Raw genomic sequence first — 9,286 nt, 5'->3', positions numbered from 1 at the left:
TGTGTCCAGGAGTGGGACCCTGCCCACTGGGCAGCCAGGAGCAGCTTTAGATACTGGGCTGGGAAGAGAGACAAATGGCTTAAGAGGGGAGGGTGTCTGAAGGCGGACACAGGAACTGACAGAGAGAAAACTTGATTTTTATTTCCCCATTGTAACTTGGGTGGCTGGGAGACTCCTCTTGCAGGAAAGAGAATTTCTCTGCTAAGTGACAGAAGAGACCACCTCTTCCTGACAGCGGAGACACCTATATTAACCCTTGATCTTGGCCAAAAGGCCAAGAAGCAATTGGAAATGTCTGTATTTAGCACACATTTTTGGGAAAGCGCATTCAATCTGAGCAATCTCGTCCCTTGCATTTTTGCTGCACGTGAATTTCTCTAGTTCTTGGCCCCAGACTTGGAATTTGACTAGTAGCATTTACCATGAAATGATTTGTTATTTTTTTTTAATTGCCCTAAATCCTTGCCTGGATCCATTTTTCCCTCCAGGGTTTTCCACAAATCACTCTTGAGCTGCCTCCAGCACCTCTCATCTGACTCTGCAGTTGATCGTTTAAGAAAACAGCTGGTGGGGCCACAGCTGGCTCCTGAGAGAGAGACCTTGAAAGCCAGGTCCTGCAGGGGCAGAGCAAAGTAGCTCAGTTTCCAATGCAGGGAGAGGCATATGCCCACATGCATATTAGGGCATGATTAGTGGCATGCTAAGTTCACACACATACACACAGACACACACACCCCAGGTTTGTCCACCGCAGACCGACCACTCTGCAAGAAAACAATGGCACCTCTCTCCCAGTCTTGCTTACACTGTAGCTGTAAATGTAGAGTTGAGAACTGAATTCATTCACCACTCCCAGACATTTTCTTCTCCACCTCCTCTTCTTCCATATGGCTCAGGACCATTAAGCATTTATTCAAAGCCGACCATGTGCTCGGTGTTCATTTTAAATACATGGCCACATTTTCACATGAAGATTCCCACCAAAATGGGATTTTTATTTTTTGCTTTTGCTTATTGATTGAACTACTTATTCCCTGCCAGTGATTTAAGAGACTATAAGGCATGTAGTTCAAAATTCTGCAAGCCCCCAAAAAAGTTTCTAGAAGCACTGCTTCAACGTGGCACCTTAGGAAAGAGATGGAATTTGGAGCCAATATGCTAAGTTCAAATCTTGACCTTCCTACCTGTGCCATCTGGAGCCAGGGACTTCGTCACTCTGGTCCTGGGTTTCTTCCTTTGTAAATTTTGTTTAATAATCTTTTCCTACAAAAGAATGGATACACTGTGGTATATTCACACAATGAAACACTACCCAGTACTAACAAAGAATGAACTGCTAAAATATGCAGCAACATGATGACTCGCATAGACATTATGTTGAGTGAAAGAAACCAGGCACGGAGGATTGCATTCTGTATGATTCTATTTACATGAAGTCCAAGAGCCAGTAAGACGAATGGATGGTGTTAGAAGTCAGAAGAGTGGTTATTTCTGAGGGTACAGTGACTGGAAAGGGGCATGAGAGAACCTTGGGAGATGCTGGAAATGCTCTGTATCTTCAGCTGGTTGGGCTATACAGGAGCAAACATAGGTAAAACTTCACCGAGCTGTACACTTGACATGTGTTACTGCATGCATGTTATACCTCAATTTAAAAAAGGAAAAGCATCACTGTCTAGTGCCTATGGGCTATGGTAAGGACCAAGTAAAACTAGACAGGCTTGCAAAATGCCAAACACATGTGCATTGCTATTGTTAAGGAATAACGATGGTATCAAAAAGATGTTAGATCCTTGAGGGAAAAAAAAATGGTTCTTCTAGACCAGAATGAACTTAACTAGGAATAGAAACTGAGCACTTCTGGGAAATTACACAATTTCACTGGAAGAATATGGTACGTATTATGGGCTGTAATGCTTCAGTTGTTGAGATACAGCACTTAGCATTTGTGGAGTGCCAACCCTCTGCTGTATCATCTCATTTAATTTTGCAACAGTTAAGGTGGGGTTGACTCTGCTGCTCTGGATAATATGGCCTCTCGACTGGACTTGGACGCTGCTAAGGCTCTGCAGGCACCCTGCTGCCTGTTACTAATGGTGTGGCATCTTCTTCCTTAAGCTACGAGTCTAAATGTTTACCTCTAATAGTGTAAACAATACAGTCAAGATCGTGCCCTTAGTGAGAAAGGAGGTGCAATAAGTTGGTTTTGAATCATGCCCAACGTGGGGTCTGCAGTTACTGAAATTCTGCAGGCAATTAATTTCTCTTGAAGTCTGGTGAGATATAGGAGACTCCCTTTTTCTCATTTGTGAATGGCTCTTTCTGGTCTGTCTGAGAATGAATGCTCTGATCTCCTGCCCCCAAGATAGATTTCTCCAACTGAGTCAAGTCCATTTCTAACTGTGACCTGCCCCAACACTAAACTCCAAATGCCTTCTTCCTTCTCTAGGCCATCGACAGTCCACCCAACCTGTAAGTCCAGCTCCAGTGCACCTTTTCCTGGAAGACTTCCAGAACTGATGGTCCCAGCCATCATAAACCTCTCTCTTTTCCAAAAAACCCAAGCAGCAGTGGGGTGACTCTAAAGTGTGACTTGCATAGTACCACCCTCTGTCAAGTTACCAAAAGCTCCTCCTCCAAGCCACTCAAAATAAACATAAAATCTGAACAAAACAGCATACTGGTATTCAAATGCAGCCTCAAGAAACATTCCCTAACACTGTCTTCCAGCCAGATGCCCTTTTAAACCCAGGCTACATAGAAATTCTGAAGCCTTCTTAGCACAAGTAAGTCCGTTGCATGCACTTACTGTATTTCACACTCATTAGATATTGACTTGCATTATTCTTAATTATTTCTTGTCCTAGGTTTTGATCTTCAGTGAGATTATAAATTCCACCAGGGCAGAAATTTTGTCGTTTTTACGGTGTATGCCCCATAGGGTTTAGCAGAGGGTTCACACAGCTGAGATTGCACTAGTTACCAAAAAGTTTTGAGATGCTCTGCTAAAAATATACTATATACATTCAGCAAATGAATTTTATTCATATTATTTGTGGTAGCAATGCTGATAATGATAATGCATAATTTTTAGTGTCCTTATAATTGTATTTGTTATTGATTTCTCCAGTTGTTAAGGGCAATTTATAAAAAGCCAATTGGGCTTTAAACTGCACTGATGCTATTTTCCAAGGTAGTTTTGTACTTTTTCATTATATGTTTAAAAACTGTGCTCAGCACATTTTGTAGGCTGATGAAATAAACTGCTCAAAAAAATAAAAAGAAAAAAAGAAAAGAAAAACCCCACTGGCATCTGTAGCATTCACATTAAAAAACATGTTTTATTTCCAATCACACACCTCCCCAGTTTAGAATAAAGTTATTCCCATTCTGTCCAAATTGCAATTGCAATTTATTTACACACTGGGTCATTAGTGTTTTTCATAGTCTTCCTTGAGTGGACAGCTGTGAGGTTAGTATTAACCCCGTCTATAGCACAGGTTCACTGTTCTTTATCCAAATCCCTTGGGGCCAGATGGGTTTTTTTTGTTTGTTTGTTTGTTTGTTTGTTTGTTTTTTTTGTTTGTTTGTTTTTGTTTTTGTTTTTTTTGGAATTTTGAATTTTTTTGATTCTAGAAAGGTGGTATGATGCCTAAACTATAGATTTTATAACACTTGCTGCCAGAGCTGGGGCGGTGGCCAGTAATCAAAATCATTAATAGCGCTATAGTAAAATCTAGTGAGATAATTTTAAGTAGCTTTACTCCAATTCAGGTCAAGCTTTGCTGCTAAATGAGGGTTGGCATCACACCTTCTGGTTTCAGAGCTTTTTGGGTTTTGCAGTTTTGGGTGAGGGCTGGCAGACCCTGGCTATCTTCTCCAGTGAACATGGACCAGGATTGGCTTCGGGATTTGTCAGAGATTTCAGATCCAGGGCCCCAGCAGCATCATATCTTTCATTCACCTGGGGATTACAATTCAATGTAGTCAACATTTGTTGAGGGGTTTCTGTGTGCCTGGCGCTGTTCTAGATGCTGCAAGAGATTTAAAGAAGAATGAGATAGTTCTCTGTATTAGTCAGATTGAGTTGCTGTAACAAAGTTCCACAGTCCAGGTGGCTTAAACAACAGACATTTATTTTCTCATAGTTCTGGAAGCTGGAAGATCAAGGTGTCCACAGAGCTGGTTTCTGGGGAGTCCTGTCTGCAGTCTCACTGTGTGTGCAAGAGAGAGCTCTGGTGTCTCCTCTTTTTATAAGGACACCAGCCCTTTGGAGCCCATTAAACCTTCATAACCTCCCTGAAGGCTCCATCTTCAAATACAGTCACATGGAGGGCAGGGCTTCAGCAGATAAGTTTTGGGAAGATACAGCTTAGTCCCTAGTACCCTTTCCCTCCGACAGCTCATGGTCTAGTAGTGGATGTAGGTCAGATCCCAGCTGACCTGATAAAAAAGAGAAAGAGCTGGAGACAGCAGCGTGGCAGGCAGCCTTTAGGATGTCTGGGTAGCCTGAGTAGATGGTGTTGAGTTGGGCTCTCAGGAGAGGAAAGGCTAGAATCCACCGGGTGGCTGCAGGAGGGAGACAGCACTCTCAGTGAAGGCTTAGCTGCGGGGAAATGGTGGGGCTGTCTCTTTGGAGACCAGTGACTGTCAGTTCAGCACAGCTGGATACGGGCTGCTCAGAGTATCATAAAAATGAGCTAACGGTGGCCCCTGTGCATTGGCACAGAGGTTGTTTATTTATTTACTGTAGGTTGAGACTCATTAGATCAGCCTGCTGACACCATATGCAAATGTTGATACATCCAATTTTAAATATAGCCCAAACAAGCAAATGTTTAGCCATCTAGAGCCTGCCTGCTTTGCATACCCAGTGCAACTTCACCCCACAGCTGTCCCCTGTTGATAAGATAGGCCTGGCAGTAGTGAGGTCCCAAACAGTGTGGCCCTGGGATCTCTGAACCCAAAGACACCCCACTGGGTTGCCTGGTGATATATCCTCCTGTCTCCAGGAGCTCCCCTGTCCTCCTCCCCTTCTGGATGGTGGCCCCCTCATCTCCGTAAGTCTCCGGGGCTTGTGTGGGATTGAAGAGCGAGACATTTTGCCCCTTCCTGTCTTCTGGTCATTAAGTTAAAGATCACTCCTTTGACGGTAGGTTTCCCTCTGCCTCTCTGCCAGGCTTAGAGGGATTTGAGGCTGAGCAAGAAGAAAGATATGACCACAAGATGGCAGCAGCAAACACAGGTGCTTAATAGAGCTTTGGACAGGGTGGCTTAGGAGGGAGTCCCTCACAGCTTCTGTATGCCTCCCCACCTGGTGTGGGGGGTCAGTGCCCCTAGAGACAACCCTTGACCAAAGCGAGCAAGAGTGGGGAGATCAATGCCCCAGCCGCCACCCTTGTGCACTTCAAACCTGAGATGCTTTCTAGACAATTCCTCAGCAGGTCCCCAGGTGCAATGAGACCCAGTTATCTGCAGTGATAACCTCTCTGTAGCACATTCTTGTCATGGTTCCTTCCCTGCAGCCTCCCTACCTCTGCTTCCTGGATCACCGACCACATAATCTAACTGCACCCAAGTCTTCATCTCGGGTTCTGCTTTCAGGAGAACCAAACCCAAGATGAGTTCTCATCTATAAAGGGAAGGATTTGAACTAGACACCCTCTCAGGTCCCTTTCAGTTCAGATTTTAGGGAAGAAAAATGAATCCCAGAAAGCCCAACCTGAAGTCACACATATAGGGCAAGAACCTAGCCTGAAACTGTCTTGCTATGTCCATTTTCCCAGAACTACATCCACAAAATCATTTCAAATAAAAGTCTCACATAGCAGTGCTTGGAAGCACTAAGCTAATAACCCTAAGCCTCTACCCAAAACACATGCCTTAGCACTTTATAGAAAAAAAAAATGACATTTGGAGGCAGTTTAGGCTCTCAGAGCCCTTGTCCAGCTGACAGCTTCACAAGAGGCATAAATGGAATCACATCTTTTTATTGTTCCCTGCACTAACTGCAATAAAATACCCTTTTCCAGTTATCTCAGGCAACTTTCTAGAGAGGAAGCTATCCTTTTTATTAGATGAAATTCTCATCTATATTCTGAGAGGCTGTTTGCCTCATTTATGTAAGGTAATCAAAATATCAGAAGGATGGTTTATAGAAGGAAAAATATTCATCCCTGTGTGTAATTTATGAAATGTGCATGCATTGGTGTATTTGATGGATCTGCACCAAATGCTATGTTAGCAAGCATAAAGGTTTGGACAGAGACCACAAAATGATGGCAATGGAGTGAAAATGCCAACAGCATTGCTAAACAGCAAGCCTTAAAGGGCATATTGATTGATTACGAGTACTTCGATACCAAATTAGATTTTGGTAAGAAATCATGATGGTATGTGATGGAAAAAGTTATTGGGGGAACCCACCCCCAGTATTTCAATGTAGGTTCTTTTATTTTCCATAAGTGTCAGCCAGCTGAGAAATAAAGAGAGACAATATATAAAGAAGAATTTTACAGCTGGGCTGCCAGGGGTGACATCACATATCGGTAGGACCATGATGCCTGCCTGAGTCTCAGACCAGCAAGTTTTTATTAAGGGTTTCAAAAGAAGAGGGGGCATAAGAACAGAGAGTAGGTACAAAGATCACATGCTTTAAAGGGCAAAAAGCACAACCACTGATAAGGGTCCGACAAAGATCACATGCTTCTGAGGGAACAGGGCAAAGGGCAACAGCAGAACCACTGATAAGGGTCCGACAAAGATCACAAGGCAAAGGGCAAAAGCAGAAACACTGACAAGGGTCTGTGTTCAGTGGTGCATGTATTGTCTTGATAAACATCTTAAACAACAGAAAACAGGGTTTGAGAGCAGAGAACTGGTCTGACCACAAATTTACCAGGGTTGAGTTTTCCCAACCCTAGTAAGCCTGAGGGTTCTGCAGAAGACCAGGGCTTATCTCAGTCCTTATCTCAACTGCACAAGACAGACATTCCCACAGCAGCCATTTATAGACCTCCCCCCAGGAATGCATTCTTTTCCCAGGGTATTAATATTAATATCCTTGCTAGGAAAAGAATTTAGCAATATGTTTCCTACTTGCATGTCCATTTATAGGCTCTCTGCAAAAAGAAAAATATGGCTCTTTTTGCCTGACCTTGCAGACAGTCAGACCTTATGGTTGTCTTCCCTTGTTCCATAAAAATCTCTACTATTCTGTTCTTTTTCAAGGTGCACTGATTTCATATTGTTCAAACACACATGTTTTACAATCAATTTGTACAGTTAACACAATTATCACAGTGGTCCTGAGGTGACGTGCATCCTCAGCTTACGAAGATAACAGGATTAAGAGATTAAAGACAGGCATAAGAAATTATGAAAGTATTATTTGAGAACCGATAAATGTCCATATTAAGATGAAATCTTCACAATTTATGTTCCTCTGCCACAGCTCCAGCTGGTCCCTCCATTCAGGGTACCTGGCGTCCTGTAACATCTCTCCCTTTCTTTTTATATAAATGTGCCATGGCAATGAAGGCTTGTTCGTTCTCTTGGTTTTGATGCAAGATTCTTTGACTGGTCCAGCATACTAAAAACAAGCTGATTAAACAGAGAAACATGATTCCAAAATTTACTACAGTGGGCCCCCAATAGACTTAATCCAAGTTGTGGGGTTTAGTCCAGAAAGACTTTGTGCCACCTAATCTAATGCCTCAGCTCCAGGCACAATGGATAAATGAGCTTGAGAGGCTTCAAAAATTTGTTTCTTTAATTTAGTTATGTCCAAGGATAAATTATCTTCCCTACCCAGCAGGTGCCCTTTGACCATTTCCCATGAATGATCAGTCTCATTATAGGAATATGGTGTGATACAGAAATCAGAAGTATTCCAATCACACTGCATTTGCATGTGATGTTCAAGACTCATTAGCTGATCTCCAAGCCAAATAACAGACTGTCTTAAATCATTAATTTGATTAGCTATTTTTTGATCAATGCTCTGTTGAGAATTCCACATCTGGGTGGAATTGGCTTGCCAATCATTAACAAAATGAGCCGTTTGAATAGATTGGTGTAATACCACTCCGGCAGTGGTGGCCAGTGCAGTGACTGTAATTAGGCCCATGATCACCGCGATTAAAGTGAAAACAAATCCTTAGATCTTTTGAGAATTCATTGTAACACTTCATTAATTAAATGTACTGAGGGAGAAGATTCCCAAGGTCTTGGTAAAGTTACCAGTATCCAGATTCCTTCTCGAGCTCGAACCAACATTACACTTTTCCTGAAGTCAGAACAGGAGTCAACACAGTGTATAAATGACAATTAATGCATTGGACAGTTTGATTTTTCGTCAAAATTTTGTTATTTCCCACTAACAGCACGTAAGGAGGCTTAACACAACTCTGTATAGGAATAGTCAGGCTAGAGGTAAACAAAGCAGAATGTTTGAATCTATGTTGATACTGAGGGAGATGAGCGGTGGTGGCAACACTGGGTGTTCTCCACCATAAAGAAGCAATCCAAGGTGCCCAGGATGCCGAAGAGGTAGAGGGGCATACCTGGGTCGAGAATAATTATCATAATGCCAATTGGAGTCCCATAAAGGACGACTGGCATCAAAAAGAGGAAGAGGGTTCAAAGGGGATTTATCATGGGGTTCAGAATCATGGATGCGAGGGGCAGTAGTGGGGACAACAGACAGGAAAGTTTCCCCTTCTCATACTCATAGTCCAGACATGGCAATAGCCAATTTCCAAAGTTCTGGGTGTTCTGGGCTCAGAATGGGGAATATCATACGAGGCCTTGGCGGGGGTGGGGTAATGCCCTTATCTTCCCTTTTTAAGGGAAAGAACAAGCTGAACCTCCTATGCAAAGTAGGATGGTGATCCTCGTTCTCCCAATAAGAAATAAAATAAGTAGCCTCCAGGCATTTCCTTCCGCCAGAGGAGCAATAGTTTTATAAATAGCCCTTTGGTGCCCAGTCTATTACTAAACCATATGAGTCATTTTTTAATACTACTGCATGTGAGTTAACACAATCTTCCCAAATTAAAGTTTTAGATGGGCCCTCAAAATTTTTAGGACATGGTTTTCCTACAGGTTTATATTGAAAGTGTGGGGTATCTCCTATTACTCCCCCTTTCATTTGTCTTAAAGGAGAAAGGGAGAGGCCAGAGACCAAACGTCTCCATTCCCCTGTGGCTGATCTCTCTGGAAGGTAAGCAGCCCAGACTTGAGTTTCTAGATGGATACAACCAGGTGCATGTCCGAGGCACAGAGG

The sequence above is a fragment of the Nomascus leucogenys genome, chromosome 4 (genome assembly GCF_006542625.1).
Source record: "Nomascus leucogenys isolate Asia chromosome 4, Asia_NLE_v1, whole genome shotgun sequence".
Classification (NCBI taxonomy): Eukaryota; Metazoa; Chordata; class Mammalia; order Primates; family Hylobatidae; genus Nomascus; species Nomascus leucogenys.
The sequence above is the reverse complement of the archived record's forward strand: the minus strand, read 5'-3'. Positions refer to the sequence as shown.